At 37.7% G+C, this 17213-nt stretch overlaps 2 protein-coding genes across 11 annotated transcripts in view; one reads left to right on the plus strand and one right to left on the minus strand.

Moving 5' to 3' along the window:
* The window catches only part of C16H7orf50 (chromosome 16 C7orf50 homolog), a 135628-nt gene that overhangs the window by 69327 nt on the left and 49088 nt on the right, over positions 1–17213 (minus strand). The window lies entirely within an intron of this gene.
* The window catches only part of GPR146 (G protein-coupled receptor 146), a 56929-nt gene that overhangs the window by 33827 nt on the left and 5889 nt on the right, over positions 1–17213 (plus strand). Inside the window, exons 1-2 of one of the 6 annotated variants that reach the window (XM_067306184.1) lie at positions 15758–15918; positions 16043–16293. The exons of 3 other annotated variants lie outside the window; for them this stretch is intronic. The gene's annotated coding sequence lies outside the window, so the exon portion shown is untranslated. Of the gene's footprint in view, positions 1–15757; positions 15919–16042; positions 16352–17213 lie in introns of those variants that run through there. 2 more of the 6 variants (XM_013950965.2, XM_013950964.2) reach the window with 2 other exon arrangements.

Here is a 17213-nt window from a genome sequence, read left to right on the forward strand (position 1 = left end):
ACTCCAGAGAAAATTCTGAACATAGATGGAGCTGGTCCAGTTCAGATAACACATGAACAATCTGTGTCTGAGAAAACCATTTAGCTATAGCTTATGTTAAGGAAAAACTCTTTACATCTAGAAACAAGGAGTCAGGCTCCACAGTGGTCCTAATTAGTTTGCAGTGTTATTGTGCTGTAGTTAATTGATGTTTTATCACCTTTGTTCTGACACACATTTTTTTTACAACCACATTTTTTCTTTGAAGAGTAAGCCTAAAAGTAAATTTTATATGGAATGATTCAAAAATAGACTGGCTAGCAAATCTTCTGTTGTTAAAAGACAGATGGACAACCTACCCGCCAGACCACTGTAATGCAACATTAAGAAATGCACCTAATAGTGCTTATAACAGCAACCACATTATTGGTTCTCAAATGTTTTCCCGGTGTGCAATGTTTGCAAAATGTCTTATTATGCACAGCTTCCAAACTCCCTAGACACCCTCAACAGTTTTAGTTGTTAACGAAAATAATCCCCAAATTGTTAAGAATTATTATGGAGAAAAGATTACAGTGAATCTGTATTAATGTAAAGGCTGTCTCCCACTTCCACACAGAGTGTATGTTGTTTATTTTCATTCCTTGAGCAAAGGTTTTATAGTCATAATAATAATAGTCATAATTACTGAATTTTCTCATGTTACAAACAGTCCAATATTTATCCAGTTAGGTCAACATCTTTGTTGCATTCTTCCTGTTTTTTCTTCTCTTCCAGGTTTGCTATTCACAACACATATAACAGATTTATGCTACCAAAAAACCTGCTGGAAGAGAGATTTATTAATCAATTGTATTTCCAAACCAACAAAGATCACAAGTGGCAATAGTAAAATGGATAACCAGAGGCAATGATGTTTTAACTCCCATTTCTTAGATTTGAAACATATTAAAGTTTCTTTAATATCCTTTAAAAGTCGTAATCCTTCAACCACTATAACCTCATCTTAAAAGACTGTTGTGCAAGTTTTCTTCAGGATCTGGAAGACTTCAAGAAGTAATGTTCAATCTAGCAGATTTTAGAAGCTAAGAGGGAGTGTTTCATGGTCAGATGCCTATGAAATCCTGCTAGCTAACTACAGTCTGGAGTGTGCAATCTTGTTGCTTTAAGTCTAAGATCCTTAAATGAGATAGGGGGTGGGGAAACTCCACTCAAGCATTTATTAGAGATGACAGTAAGGCCCTGGACTTGTTTCTTTCTCCTTCTCAACCACCTCCTCTCCCATCTCTCCTGATCTGTAAAGTGAGCTATAGTACCTGAAGACCATTCTGTAGTCTTTACAGAAGACACACAGGGTTAAGGCCCTCCCCTTGTTCCAACCACTTGAGGTTTGCAAAAGAAAGAACTTCTGAAAGCCTGCTGACAGGAAAAGGTCTGGAGCAGTGTATTATATTCTGTATGTTTAGATTAGCCCACAATAGCTAAATAAACTGATTTAATGTCTAATGACATTTTCAAACAATAGCTAATAAAATTATCCAAAGTACACGGAAACAAAAGATGCACACAGAAGCACCATTATGGTCTCTGAATGCATCCACATAAGCAATGCCCTAAAAGTGCATTTCAGTAGTTTGGCCATTCGGTTAAAGTTCAAATATAAATATGCCCAAGTAAAAATCTCTTGAACAGAAAAGGAAGAAATACTCCTGTCTAGCCCATTACTATGCAACTACCAGTTTTTGTCAACTGCCCCCCAGCATAACCAGAAAATTCAAACCTCCTATGTTTTTAATATAGAACCATGTCTTTTGAAACAGAATATTGGGGTTTGGAGTTGTTTTGGGGGTGGTGGTGGGGGTGGGAATCATGCTACTGTCATGAGTCAGATAAGCTCTGACTCCTTTTGGAAAACTCCTCTGAATGAGCTGGGTTAGCTGGTTTGTGGGGTTTTCACTAAAAGCAGGTCAGGATGCTGATTCCTGTTAGCTGGGAAAGAGCTGTGATGGTTTGTGATGTTCTCATGCCTCTCCCAGCCTGGCTGTTACCGACTCTCTGCAGGAGGGTCCTGCTCTTGTGGTAGAGCTGGCACAAGGAAAATAAAAGGCCTGCAGCAGCTTGAGTTCGGATTAATGCACCTTAAAGGAGTGCACCTTTGCAGTCCGTTTCTGGCACACGCGTGCCTCTGCTGACGCTGCTGGGGCAGGTAACCTTTGCCAGAAGGGAGACTGGGCTGTCAGGGCAGCAGCACATCCAACTGCCACAGCAAGTTTCACCGGAGCTCGTTTGTTTAGTGGCCCTTCGGGGAAGCCGGCTGAATTTCTGAAACCAGAGAGGCTGGTTCTAGAAGCATGAATGTATGAATAATTGGGTCGCAGCCTAAGTACAATTGTGGTCTCCTTTTTAAAGCTTTCCCTCAAAGGTCTTACAACCTGAAATATTGCAGTAGATCAAAAAAAATGAAAGGGATCAAAAGTTGTGCTCATAGAAAAGACGGTTCTAAAGCAACTAATCTAAAATTTGCGAATGAATCTTGCTTACTTGAGCTGATTTACAAATTCAATTTCAATTTTTTAAAATAATTACCAAAACATTTTCAGACACGCTATGAACAAATATTAACTTGCTGAATTCTCACAACCAGATAATACACAAATAAACAGTCCTGAATTAATCCAATTAATATTATATTGCTTTTTACTTCTACACTTAAACAACAGCACTGAAAAATATGAAAAAAGTGTCAGCCAAAGATTGGAAGCAGTCAGTGCAATAAAATCAGAAGCACCTTACAAAAAAGATCTTTGCCCACATCACAGCCTCTTTATCATATACTAACTGATGCATTGTTGTCACTTCTCTGAAAGTACCATCATTTCAGCTTGAAACACAAGTATATTGAGGAATGTTTCTGTTAATCCTTTTATATGAATAACTATTCTTTATAGACAGTGTACACACGGGCTGCAAGGGCACAAATATATACCCTCTAATTCACTAATGTCATACAGTGATGTTTCAACAAAACCACTTTAGCTCGTAAAAATAATATCGTAGCAAACGCAGTCCTAAATAACTAGTTTTACTTCAACCTTCTGATTTGTTTAATCCAACTGGAGTTCTAACTCCACCTAAGTCTATGTTACTGTATTAAGCACTCCTAAAAGATTAACCTTTGAAACTCATTATACTGCTGAACAAAACTAAACAGAAGTTATTAGTCTTTTTATTATTTAGCTTCTATAAGTGCAGGTATTATCAGAATTGTCTATCAGTGCTGTATCAGATGTAGCACGACTTCAGAAACATCAGCATCTCAAACACTTTGACTTCATCATTTGAACCACTACAAAGTTATTATGCAAACAGAAACCTGCACTACTCAAATAAGACTTTCATATTAACAAAGTGTCTTCTAATTACAAACTCTGTGACTGCACATTAACTTCACGAAACCATCAGCAATGAGAACTGTATTTCGGGGAGGGGGGGTTTCATATTTAATCCAGCATATTAATCAAGCCAATATCAGCATGTACCTGAATATTAAGCATGCGAGGAGACCCCCAAGGTGCCTGTGATTCCTTTTGCTAGGTGGAAATAAAGGAAAATTGCTTATGCCTCACACTTGCACTGGATTCCTCCAGCCAAACTTCTACCACGCACAAAGAAAAAATATCTGACTTATGTTTAAAGGTGCTTTAAGTATGGGCTAACTTTCTTGGTGGGGAAGACACAGAAAAGGCTCCACCTTCACTTAGGCTGGCACTTACTTTGCAATGAGGCAAAGAAACAGAGAGTCACTGAAGTAACCGTCCATCACCTTGTTCACCCTGTCGCCCAATGGCCCTGCATCTGCCTGGACAGAAGGGAGAGTCGCTGTACAAAGCCCCCGGGGGCAGGCGCGGGCACAAGAAATACCCAGGCAAGTTCCACAAGTGAGGATAGAGTTAAAAAGTTAGGCCTTTTTTGTCAAAACATTTCAATCTCCTGCTCCACAACTACCCCAAGTTACTCTGAGCGCTCAGAGCCGAGCGATAATTACGTAGCGTAACTGTGTAGGGATTATATATCCTCACATTCAAAGAAGCCTCAGGGGAAGAGTGTTAAACAAACCGAGTCGGGATAATGTGAGGACTATTGGGTTGTGGGCACTGCAAAGTGAAACGAGTGATGCACTGGCTGGGCTTGTAAGAGCACAAAGTCACTAGTATAAAACAAAGAAAATAGCAGACTCAAAGGAGCCACATTATTGCCTTTTAGTCTTCCTAAAGACTGAAGGAGTATTATTCCATCTCCCAGTCTCTGCATTTTTCTCCTGCAAAAAGCTTATGTGCTAAAGTGTATGAGGTCTGAATTTCAACAATAAAGCACAGTTCATCTTAAACTCCATACACAACTGTCAGTGGTATTTTATCAAATGTAAATCACCCTAGTTTACGGGTTTCACTGTGTGTTTCAAAATTAAACCATACCTAGTGGCTTAACAAAAAAGAGTGATAAACATAAAATAATACAAACCATACAAAAGCCTAATCCAGGGCCGCCCCACATTGCTTCCTCATATGAATATTACTTCTGAGATTTAAAAAATAGTACTTATTTAATAAATTGACAAACCCGTAACAATAGAGTATATAATGGAAAATACTAACAGTGGGACCTAAAAGCAGAGCTGCCAGGTTACAAAGATTGTAAATGGAAAGAGAATTTTTTACTTTAACATGAACGACAAAAGATTAGCCACAATGAACAACAAAATAATTGAACTAGGCAAATACTTGCATTGTAAATAACAACAATCAAAACGTTTTCAGATGTTACCTTAAAGTCTATGTTTTAGCTTACAAGGTACTGTAAGAAAAAGAAAAAAGCAACTAATGGCCTAGAATAAAAAAACACACATGTATATTACATTTACTAAGTAAAACGTACATGCTACATACACGCTTAATGTGGATGACAAATTATTCATTCATTTCAGGGGTCAACCCCTTTTTGGTTAATAAGTAATGCATCTACTGCGCTTCACTGCTTTGGGGAGGGAGGGAGGAAAACATAAATAAATTCTTCATTATGGTTTAAAAAGGCAAATTATTTAAAGGGCTATTTGTATTCAAGTTAAGTACACAGAATCATGATATTACACACTTTTTATTCAAATGAAAAGAACTTACATTTACCTAAAATCTCATTATGGTAAGAATGCTATAGCAGTAGAAAACATTTTCCTTATGGGTGATTTTTTATTAAAATGTTCTTTCGATTGCTTAAAATAATCCTGAGGTTTACAGTAAAGTACATTTTAAAGCATACATTGGCCCTTTTTCAGCTGTAACGTTGATTGGTTTCTAAACTCTACAGAGGACAAGTGGATGTTACAAGCTCCTGCTAAATAATATTGTTTTTCAAAGGTGTGAAGGAGTATGACTCCTGACCAATACGGCTGTGAGAGCAGAAGTGGTAAAGAAAATAGAATTTTTGTCAGTAATTTCTTTTTTTGCCAATATTTTTGCCAGTTTGGCTCATTTTGCCAGGGAGAACGGTTTATTACACTGTGAACGTGCACAGCTTTGCAGAATAGCTACTTCTACCGTAAAAATCCTTCCCTCATGCCAAAAAAAGCTCTCGCAATTAGATGCAGCCATTATTTGCCTTCGGTTATGTAACTATACTGAAGGTTGAACTATTCTCAAATGGCAATTACGTCTTTTCAGCTTGTGTTTAAAAAGAAGCTGCCACGATTATGAGCCTGGTACAGCAAACAGGCCTTCCGGCAGGGATCAGGCCCTGCGATTAACGCCGCTTCACCCTTCTGACTTCATCACTTTGAGGTATCGCCGTGGAGGACTTGTTTTCGCAAGGGCCCTCTCCGCCAATAGAAGCGTGCGGCTAAAGCTTAACGGATTATGTGTGTATGTATGTGCAGGGGGAAGTCACATGTAAATACGGAGTTCAGTGCCACTAACAGGGGTGCTGCAGCAGAGTCAGCGGTCTTTTTCTAAGCTCTCCTGTTGTTTGCCCTCACTAGAGAAATGAGATATTGGAGCTTCTGCTGAGCTTACTTTGAAAAGGTTCAGACTTGATGGGCAAAATGCTTCTGCCAGCCATCAAGAAACACAGTCTCAAACAACAAGGCAGTGCCTACCAGGTGAGATTTTAAGCAGTTCACCTTTTAGATTGCTTTTGATTTTTAAGAGCCTGCAAGCAATTTAGAGTAATGCATATAAACCTTGGATCAGTGGAGATGAGCAGCTCCATCATCAGAAAACAATATGCAGGTTTTAGAAAAAGAAAACTTTGTTGTTTGAATCTGGCATGCTGCTGCTTTTATCTGGTTGTCCAAAAGAAATGTACAGTAGGTTTTTTCTTATGCATATCAATTTTCTTTTACAACATGAGGCTGTATTTCTCATTTACTGTTCTTGTACGTACTTAACAGGTGCTTTTAATTTTTGTATTAGTTGCTGTGAATATATGAGATCTTAATTTTTCTGTCTATATTAAATCTGGAAGTATATTATTAGAGGAATTGGTCAAAAGTTAATCTAACAAGTCTTTAATAAAACAAAAGTCTTTTTATAAAGTCTTTAATAAAACAAAATTTCTCAGTGAAAGTGAGAAAGTGAGATACTTATGAATCTTCTATTCATAGCATAATAGTAAAATGCACAGCAAACTGTACTGTGAAATATTACTGCAAAGCAACTAGAAGTCACTGCAGTAACTAATTAACTAATTAATCACAATTAAGCTGCATTTTCATTTATATTATAAAGAAAGGTAAGCCAAAGGCAAACTTCAAAGCACCAAAAATTTCCAAACTGCTTTCAGCAGAAACTTTAAATAAGCAGAATGACTGTTGTCTTTTTTAGCCTCCATAAGCATTTTTAATTGTGCTCATCACCATGATATTTGCACATCTATTTTCTACTGTACTTAGCAGAAGACCTTCTTCGCTTTAGGGCTCTGTCAGCTGAACTTTTATCCCTTTTTATATAAATGCTAAAGCAGCATAAAAAGGCAGCACACTATTTCCTACGCCAGCATCACATTCTTTATGTATTTGATTGGCCCAATTCAATCAGTATTTAAGTCAAAGAAGTATCCCATAGATTTCAACAGAAGTTGGACTCATTCTGAAATTAATAAAAAACCCAAATGTTAATCAAATGTTCTAGACAAAATGATTCATTTAAATGTCTGTGTCTGTAATCTGCACATCAGAATGATTCATTTGAACTTCTGTGGTCGGGATGTGAGCAACAGATAGAGTTGATCAGCAGATTCTGCATGTTTCCACAACAGCTCAAACATGTAATGCTTATTTAAATGAAGATAGTATAGTAGGCTCTAGTGACCTCCCTGCAAACTGTGCTTTAGCACTGGTATGCACCCTCTGTCTGTGGGCTATGTAAAAGCAACCATTTATCAATCACTACTAAGAAACTGGTTCTGTGACAAACTAATTGCTCCTTGGGCTTCCACCCATTAGCAAAAGAGGAAGCAGATATTCAAAATAAATTTATAATCAAGGCTCTGTACAGCTCCTGTATAACAAAAATCTGCTACAAAATTTATGTTTTCTTCCTGAGGCATAAAAGATTTTTTTAAATGTGTGTAGCTATCAAGGATTGCAAGAAAACTTTAAAAAATATATTTAAAGTAAAAATCAGTAATTGCAGTATGATATGTCAATTTATGCACTACAATTAATAAGCACAGGTATTTTTTCAATGTCTGTAGTCCCAGTGTTTTGTAAAAATCCTAACCAGGATTCCTCAAAATACAATTTGGGGTAGCAGTCAGTGGCTATAGTTAGTATCTGGAAGGTGCAACTTCATGGCCGGTTTTGCAATGGGAGACCTGGTTTACAGAGTCCTGGTTTATGTAGGCCCCAGACTCTGTAGCGCATGTCTTCCCCTCAAAACTACTTTCAGTTTTGCCGCTGGAAACATTTGTGCACCCTCATACTGATATGGACAGAAGAACTGACATCAGTTAAAAATAACTAAGAAACCATCCACGCAGGTTGTGCAAGTGTGGCTAGGGAGTCAAACCGCACAACACCACGCACTTAAACGTGTCAAACACTTCCAAGGCACCCTAACACAGGAAATTAGTTAAAGGTCGTTACTGGCTTTTTGGAGTTTGATGGAAGGGTCATTCCATACATACAGGTGTAATGGGGAGCCTTGTAAGAAAGCAAGATTAGTGATAGAAAGCTTGGAGGAATAAGCAGTAAAAATCCTGTCGCTCATAAAGCAGAGTGGGGAGCTACAAGCAGAAGAGGGCCAAATCAGGAACCCGTTCGTGTCAGTACGAAGCCCGTTATTAATTTCAGCCCCCTGGTGAATGAAAACTCCTACTCCAAATTTTACAGTCTACTAACAGCCATTCTTAGATCAGCACTAATATTATACTAGTCTTCCTAAAATGTTCAATGAAAATATTTTATTCAGACATCATAAACGGAATCATAAAATGAAATCAAATGTCTAAGTTCGGCTCACAGATGCAGCCAGTAAACGCTATTTCCTTTACCAAGCGAGAGAAATTAAAATGAGTAGGGGTGTCAGGAACAAGACGTCTCAGACTTTTGCTGACCATTATCAGGAAGGTATCTGTTTATCTCCAGCGGATGTGACAAGTTCTACAGTCATTTCAGCCTTAGTTCAGCCCTCCTGAGGGCTGATTTTTCCAGTCAGACTCTAAACTCAACCCAAACCAGTTTCCTACACATTCTTATAAATGTTATCTGGGAAAGAGCTATGTCAATATTTCTGCATTTACTGGAAACGTGTGGTCGCTGCCATCTGAGGCTGCTGCACACGAGCTTCCTACGCGGCCAGCGCGCTGCCCCGTTGGGGCACCAGGTCACCTTTCACTTGTTTCTCATAGGAAGTGCGGCTGTACTATAGTTTCCAGGAAAACTGCCATCCGTGCCTCCCGTCAGCCCTGGCAACTGGCAGCAAAATATCCGCTGGGAACGTTTTTCCTGCTGCCAACTTTGAGCAGCGTTTCCTGCCACAAAGTCAGACATGGGTGAAGCTAACAAATACTGCACCGAGATAAGGGCGGCTGTCTCCACCCCGCCAAATCACTGCACCAGCTCATTTACGAGGTAATTCCAGCCCAGTCAGTGTGCCTTTGACTCTCTTTCCTTGGGAAAGATTCAGCCCACAGTATCTAGAAAAGGGATAATTTGCACTAATTTTGATCAGCGAGAATTGGGCTTTTCTAATGGAGCAATGTTGATTTAAATGGACCAGAAGCATATTGTTTAGTTTACATATACTCCTTACTGCTGGAAACCTGAACAAATCCAAAATGGTGGAAATTGAGATATCTAGCCACCTGCTAGCCTGTAAAAGGCTAATAACCTATTTTATAAACAGACGGAACATTTCATAGGCTTTACTATAAAACTGTTGTGTAATTTTCTGTTTTCCTCAAATTCTAAAAAAGCTCAATAGAAAAATTTAAAATTTTCTCCAAGATCTCATGATCTTGATACACACGTTCCATTTTTTCCTATTTCATAAACACATTTTTTCCCCCAAAGCCAGTCTTAATTACCATGTTATTCTACAGCTTAGGTGTCTGTAGCTACTGGGGACAAAAAAACTTTATTAAGTATTCATGATTATATAATTGATTATATCATAAAGATTTTTATGAAATTGCCTAACTGGTTCATTCTATTCATTAAGTCAGAAAAATTATTAGACTAAATACTTTCATGAAAAACAGTTGGAGAAAGTATATCCACTATGTAAAATCTACTGAAGTCACTGTCTGCCACCTTCTGAACATCAGTATCACGATAGTCAGAACGCTTTCCGAAGGTGTGTATAACCCTTGTTAGCTCCACCAAGTTGACATATTTCACAGTAAACAAAACTGCAACTTATATTCAGTTTTAAACTGAATGTAAATATTTGCTACAGCTAATGGTCTTGTGCGTTCTCCAAGAAGCTGGAATTGTATAATTCAATTAAGTCTTTTGGTTTCTGCAGCTCTTTAGTTATAAACACAGTGGAAGTTCTGCCACAGGTTAAAACTAAGAAAAAGATTTTTTATCGAACCAATGAAAGTGAAATATATAAAGCAACTTTCATCTTGATACTAAATTTAATTTACTTTATTTTTTTGCCACTTAGTTTTAAAGTAGTATAGCTACATCAAAACTGGCTTCCAGATGCTCTGAAAACATGCAATAGAAATTAGAGCAGTAGTACTGATTGGCTGTTCATATTAAATGGTCTGAATGAAACGGTCTACTAGGTTAACACTTAAAAGCTGTCATTTCTTGTCTTCCAATTAGTCAACTTTTTAAAATCCACAACTCAAATCATCTTATGAAGCCTATTTTCTAATACTATACTCATTCTAATTGTTGTTATGTAATATACTATACATTATTGGAAGTGAATATGAATACCAGGACAGTGACAAGTTCTTTATTTTGGATAAAACTCCTTTTTAAAGAAAAATATTACCCTGTAGATATTTCTGCATCTCAAAATTGTATCTCATTTCAAGACACTGAGACAGCTAGGACTTGTAGAAGATATACAGCTAACTGCTCTATAAGATCTGATTCACTTTAACATACATTCATTTTGCCTAATGGATTATCTCTCCTTTAGCACTGCAAAAAATAAGAGATTTCACATTTTGCAGTAATGAAATTTTAAGCCACAACAAATTCCTGGTATATTAAAAGCTGCACTGTTCACTTTATGGTGAATCTTCTCTCACTTTGTACAAATGGGAAAATAAAAGAAGTCAGTATGTCAGGTTTTCCATATAGAGGCTCTTTTGGACTTCAGTGATAAAGCTAAGTCAGGAAGAGGTGGAGCAGGAGACCAGTCATACTCATCTGATACTCAGACACCGAGATAAGTTAACAAAACAACCAAGTTTGATGGAGTTAACCCATGCAGAGCCCCCTGCGCAGCTGTTACCAGAGCTGCAGAGGGCACAACAACTGGCAACATAAACTCCTGCAGAGGCCCTATTACAAAGAAATAAACAGCATAAAAAAAGAAGGATTTAAAAAAAGATTTATCTGGAATGGCAGATGTGCCTGGCAGATAGCATCTGTCTCTGAATTCAGGACTCCTCCCACACAAATCTTTAGAGACCTTAATGCTGGACTATCTCCTCTCCTCAAAACTTAGTCCCCCATTTTGCAGTAATTTCAATAGGTACCTAGTAGCTTTTATCTAGTAAAATAAAAAATATATGCATGCCTCTTTTAGTCCCATACTACTTTGTTGTTAAGGCTTTCCAGATTGCTACCACACTGCCACTCACTAACAGATCTAACAGTTTGTCTCTTAAAGACAACCTTTAGCAGTTTCTATTGTTTTCCAGAGTAATTGAACTTTTTGTCTTTGTTTTTTGGAGTATCTTATCTGTCCTTGAAAGCTTTAAGCTTCTTAGAAAATGAGGGGGGGAAAAAAAGAAGAGAGAGAAAAGAAAGCAAATACACATTGTTATCCACTTCTGATTAGGACAATACACGTTGCTTTGAGTAATATTCTACAAACTTTGAAGACAAAAGAAAGTTCTTCAGTTCTAACGTAATATACATAAGACACACGTATTGAAAAAACAGTTGTCATAATCTAAATTTAAGTTTTCCTCCCTTCCAAACCATAGGAGCGTCTGAACTCACTTGTTAATGCTTACTGATTATATGACAGCGATTTGCAGAGATCAATTCTGACATGGCCTTACACGAACTTGGATTCCCAAAGAGCTCAACAATCTAAATAGAAACAAAATGTGCACAATGCCATTGACAAATTGTTAATAATTTATATTAATAATAATGAAAAATGTTAAAACAGAAGCAAAAAATTACATATATGTATTAGGTGACTAACAGGCCAAGTCAGTGAGCAGTTTATCATGGCAGAAGTGGGATTTGAATAACAAGGTAGCTGCAAAGCAGGGTGATTTACCACAAAGATGGTGTTTATAGAATAAAAGAATGAACAAGTGAAAGGGTTGCTAACATCTGTGGAACAATGAGAAGGATCAGGTAGCAAGTGACAGAGTGGGACCCATGGGACGGAGCTAAGTTCTGAAGTGTTCTGAGGACAAAGTATATTCCGAAGTTCTGAAAAAGCAGTTTGAGTGAGCAACCTCAAAGGATGACCATAGCAGAAGACTGATTTCAGATGCATGAGGATCTCTGTCTTCATCTGATGTGTCCCAGAAATACACCCTTAGTTTTTGAGAAATCAGTTTTTATTGTTGGCTGGCCATGGCTAAGAATGTATCCAAGGCAGACTGAGATGTCTCGCAGGAGAGCAACAGGGAAGAAAAAAGTGAGAAGAATATTGTACTGGGGAAACCCTGTGATGAGTCTGATATTATATATGTGTCATATGTCCAAATGATGGAGAGGTGCAGTGTTAATGGTAATGGAGCCATCAGGGAGAGATAAAGAGGAACACAATAGCCAGGCAGATGCGAAAACAAAGATTTTTGAAAAACAGATGGAAATGTATAGAAGCATTTAGGTTTGGCCAGAAGGAACTCCTAAGGAATAACAGTGGACTGAGAAGGGAGGTAATAAGCTATAAAGCTGGAAATGGGCTCACAACACTCATAAATTGTGCATAATTAAGTGGGAGTAGGCAAAAGTTGGACAGACAGAGTCAAAGGTGAGGGCTTTTTTTTTTTTTTTTTTTTTGCTTATGCTTCTATTAAAGCAGATTTGTATAGCAAAGGGAATGCATTTTAAAAGAAAAAGATGAGTCTAATGCGTGGGACTAAGGAGGCTGGAAGGTCTGCTATTCCTGTGAATTAGCTTGCCAGGGTTGGCAAGCCCTTTGCTCCATGTTTTCTTTCTCTCTCTCTCTCTCTCTCTCTCTCTCTCTCTCTCTCTCTCTCTCTCTCTCTCTCGACCAGGGGCAAAAAGTGCTAGGACTGTAGAATGAATAAAACCATCCCTCTTCCAACTGACTTACTCTTGCTTTTTTATTTGTATTTTTTAAACATACAAGATGGGTTTAGATTCAATGATACTTCATACATTAATTATTTCTGTAATTTAGTCATAGCTTCTTTCATATCATACTGCACTGAATTAACTACATTATAAAATGGAACCAATATCAATTACAAACATCCCACCTGTCAAACTGGTCAATGATTGCACCATAAAAACATAAATGATAGGGTTGGAAGAGGCCTGTTTTTCAGCCCAGCACCCAGCATCAAGCAGGATTTTCTTCCACATTAATGTTAAAAGCATTTTATCTGAGCCATATCATTATATTATAAACAACGGCAACTCGGCAACTGCGTAAAGAAAGAGTAGCCAGAAACCGACTCGCCCGCACTACTGCATTTTTTCCCCCCTCACATCTAACCTGCACAATCTAGTTTTATTTTCTGTATATCCGGCCAACAACTCTTCTGTTAATCCCTATGGCATGTATATAAACTAGTAAGCTTAAAAAAATGCCATGTTATCCAGACTTAGAGATAACAGCAATGTGACACTGCTTTCTCTCCCACTTGAGAATTCAAAGGGTGTTCCCCTGGAGGTACAACTAATTGTGGGAATGCTGCTATCCAGAAATACCAATCATCCATTAATTTTTAAAAGATTAATCAATAAATAATAATATTTAGCATGTGACTTTATAAATGCACCTTACAAACACTGATGAGTAACTAAGTCATGGTTAATGCGTATATGTGACGTTTCTGGCAAAGCTTTTCAGTTTTCTTAGTCATGATCTGAAGCAAATTACATAGTCCAAAGCCCTACAGAGCTCTCAGCCTTTACTGTGCAGTGTGCTTTGTTTCCAGTCTCTGTACAAATTAATGGATACTGTGGGACCTTTACAAGATCTGATGAAGGTATGAATCTTAAGCCTGTTTAGAGACTTAGTTTACATGCTAATAAAGTAGTCACTTTATTAGCTACATATGGCTTATAATGATATTACAGCTTGTGAAAACACATACTCAAAAATTAGATAGCTCTTATCTAGATTATCTCGCATACAGATGATAACTTAATAAAGCAAGTAGACAAATATTTATTTTCTAAACAAAAAGATACCTGCACAGCAAGAGATAGTGCTACGGATGGATAATTTTTTTTTAAATCAAATAAAATAATCAGTTTAGAATGACCATGCTTGAAACTGTTAACCATCCCGCTCTACAATTTAGTGATGAATTATAAATCTCTGAAAAAAAATCCAACTGCAGCTATTGACTCTATAATGCAACTAAGCAGCAGTTCACTTTTTCTCACTCATTAATTTAAAAGGTTGTTCTATGCATCTTTTCTAAAATATTTTTTGCCGTGCTCTTAATTTTTGTGTACTAAGAATTCTTCCTAAAGTACTTCCCATAAATTCTTAGCTAAATAAAGTCACCTTTAATTTTTATAACATGTAAAAAAAATTGACTTTCAGTTAAGTATCAAAGCTCTAAAAGTATGGGCTAACTAATATTTTTCCTACTTTGCTGCCTCCCCACTAAACTTACAAAGATGACATTCCTTCCTGAAGTTTTGAGGCAGCAAGGACTTGATGCCACAGTTTGTAACACAGTTATCCACAGTGTGCATGCAATTCTGTCCATGTACTACTTATGAAATAGAAATGTAGAAATTTTCTCTCATTTGGGAGTTGCAGAGGTTTTATAATATTCAGAATGGAATGCTAGGTACAAACCAACAAGCAGTGACATTGCCTATATAAACAAACTGCACTAGAGAAGGGTAACTCAATACAAATCGAGTAACCATTTTTAGTGTTTCTCTGGTATTTATCCAATAAACACCTCCTTAATTTAATTTTTAAATTCAGTGATTTTTTTATTGGTTTATTACAGAATAAAAACTCAGAATCTCTAAGTATAAGACAAATGATAGAGGAAAAAGTAAGGCAGCTCTTGGTTTTGTTTGATGCTATCAATGAAAACATACTTTGAAGTAGGCAGTCACTTCAGTTCACTAGCCTGAGCAGTTTCCATATAAACAACAGAACTTCCCCAGTATAAAATTCAGTATGAAATAAATTATCAACCTACAGTTCAAAAACTTCTCAAGTGACAGCACAGAAATGATTCATTTCAAGGGCACAGAGAAAACACACACTCACTTCCATTAACTGATGATCTATGCAAATAGCTTGAGAACAACCACCTCTTTAATTTAATTTTTGAAAAAAGGAAGCAAAGATACCATCACAAAGTGAGGCTCATGTCACATCTTAATGCCTTTTTACAACACCAAAATTCCAAGTAAATCAAAACTTTTCTTCCTAGCTTATATTACAAGCGAGCTCACCTTTGGAAGTGGCACTAGCACTTGTGCACCTATTAGTACAATAGTCTTAAATACAGATTGTTTAGGATGCCTATCATATAAAAATAAAACCTCAAAGCTATATTTTCTTATAACAGGTTAAAAATAAAACACATGCTCTCAAGCCATAGCTGCCCATTCCACTTAGGGAGAACGAAACGCATTCTCAAAGGTCAGAAAAGAACACAGACACAAGTGCCAATACCATAACAAAGCTGTTTGCTCCAGGAACCCGTACGGTTTAAGTAGTAAAGCTGAAACCCAACCACTAAGCCGAGTTTAATCCAGCAGTTCACTCCCCTCTGAGCACAGCCTCTCACTTCTTGAAACTGGCTGTAAACAGAGCAAGGGAGGGGCTGCTGCCGCCTGCCAAGCCAAGCAGAAACTCGTGAGTAAGTTACTAGGGGAAAAACAAGTGCAGCGCACACACGGCGCAGCGCGCCGCACGCATGCTGGGGACAGGCGGGCGCGATGGCTCCAAAGCGAAACGAGACAAGGCTTTTCAGCCTCCTTCCTTCCTCGGAAACACTACTTCTCAAACGCGTGTGGATCGCGCAGCGCGAAGGAATGTGAAACGTGAATTAAAGGTAAGAGGCTTGGAAACAAGGCTGCTGAGGCTGGGGCCGAGAGAGAGGACCTGGAGCGTGAGCAGCAGTCCGGAGGAAGCTCTTTTACTCCTAACTCTGCATTTTAACTTCGGGTTTTAAATAGGATGAAAGTGTAAGAACAGCAAAACCAGAAGCAGCGTTAGGGAAGGCTGAGTCGGAATACAGTAAACAGGAGGACTGCAGAACCGACTTATGCAACACACCGAACCTGAGCTTCAGAAGGACTTCTGGTTAGAGGAGCGCTTGCTTTAGAGTTATCAAGTCAAACTGCTTCATTTGTAGCGCCCTAAGGACTCACCCAAACGTAGTCTGCGAAGGCAAAAGTGCCTGTAAAATGACAAAAGACATTCCTGGGTAAGAAATGCCGAACTGAGCCTGTACAGCATAGCAAACAGGTACAGCGCTTTCTCAGGTAAGTGACATGTAAAACTGGGTGATTATTATATTGATGGCAAAAATACCCCATCTGGTAGTTCAGAAATCATTAACGACATATTTCTTCAGAGAATATATGTTTATTGTGGACTTTATTTTTGCTCATTTCTGAGATAAGTTCTGTCATTTCGTAATTAACAAAATAAATTTCCAGCTATTTCTGTCGTTAGAGGAGTCTTATTTAACTGCGTTTACAGGAAATAAAGCAAATGGGGTAATTTTTAAAAAGAATTGTGGAAGCAGACATGCCTCTCTACAATACAAAGCAGGGTAGCAAAAACTGTATTGATCGCATTCAGAGACAATATACAGAAAAGTGTTTTGTGGCTGATGTAATTCAGTCTGGAGTAATCAAAGCTACATGCTTAAGGATAAACCTACACAATGGAAGTACGTGATTGTACCCGTGCCTGTGCTTAGTCACCCTTGCACTCACTGTAATGCATATATTTGCAATATCTAGTTCCAGTCTACTGCTTTGGTTGAATCAGGTCATAACAGTTCAATGCAGTTTTGGTCGCCTTCAACTGTGCAAAACAGCTTTTTTTTTTTTTAATTAAAAAAAAAAGAAACATTTAAAACAACGGTCTAAAAATAAACTGGGTTGTTTTCAGTGCTCAAAAATAGTATGAAGCTTGAAGGGTCAATATGAAGATACGATACTTTGTTACACACGTGCCATGCTACAGCTAAAGAACAATTTGAGAAAAACACAAAGTTTTTCCACAATGGTAAAAGCAAGCCAAATACAACTGAATTTCATCTTGCGCTACTGCCACAGAAATCACTTATCTGAGAAAAGCCAATATATAGTGGTGGAATAAGAAATTTGTTTGTTC

This window comes from Apteryx mantelli, chromosome 16 (genome assembly GCF_036417845.1).
Source record: "Apteryx mantelli isolate bAptMan1 chromosome 16, bAptMan1.hap1, whole genome shotgun sequence".
In the NCBI taxonomy this organism is placed as follows: domain Eukaryota; kingdom Metazoa; phylum Chordata; class Aves; order Apterygiformes; family Apterygidae; genus Apteryx; species Apteryx mantelli.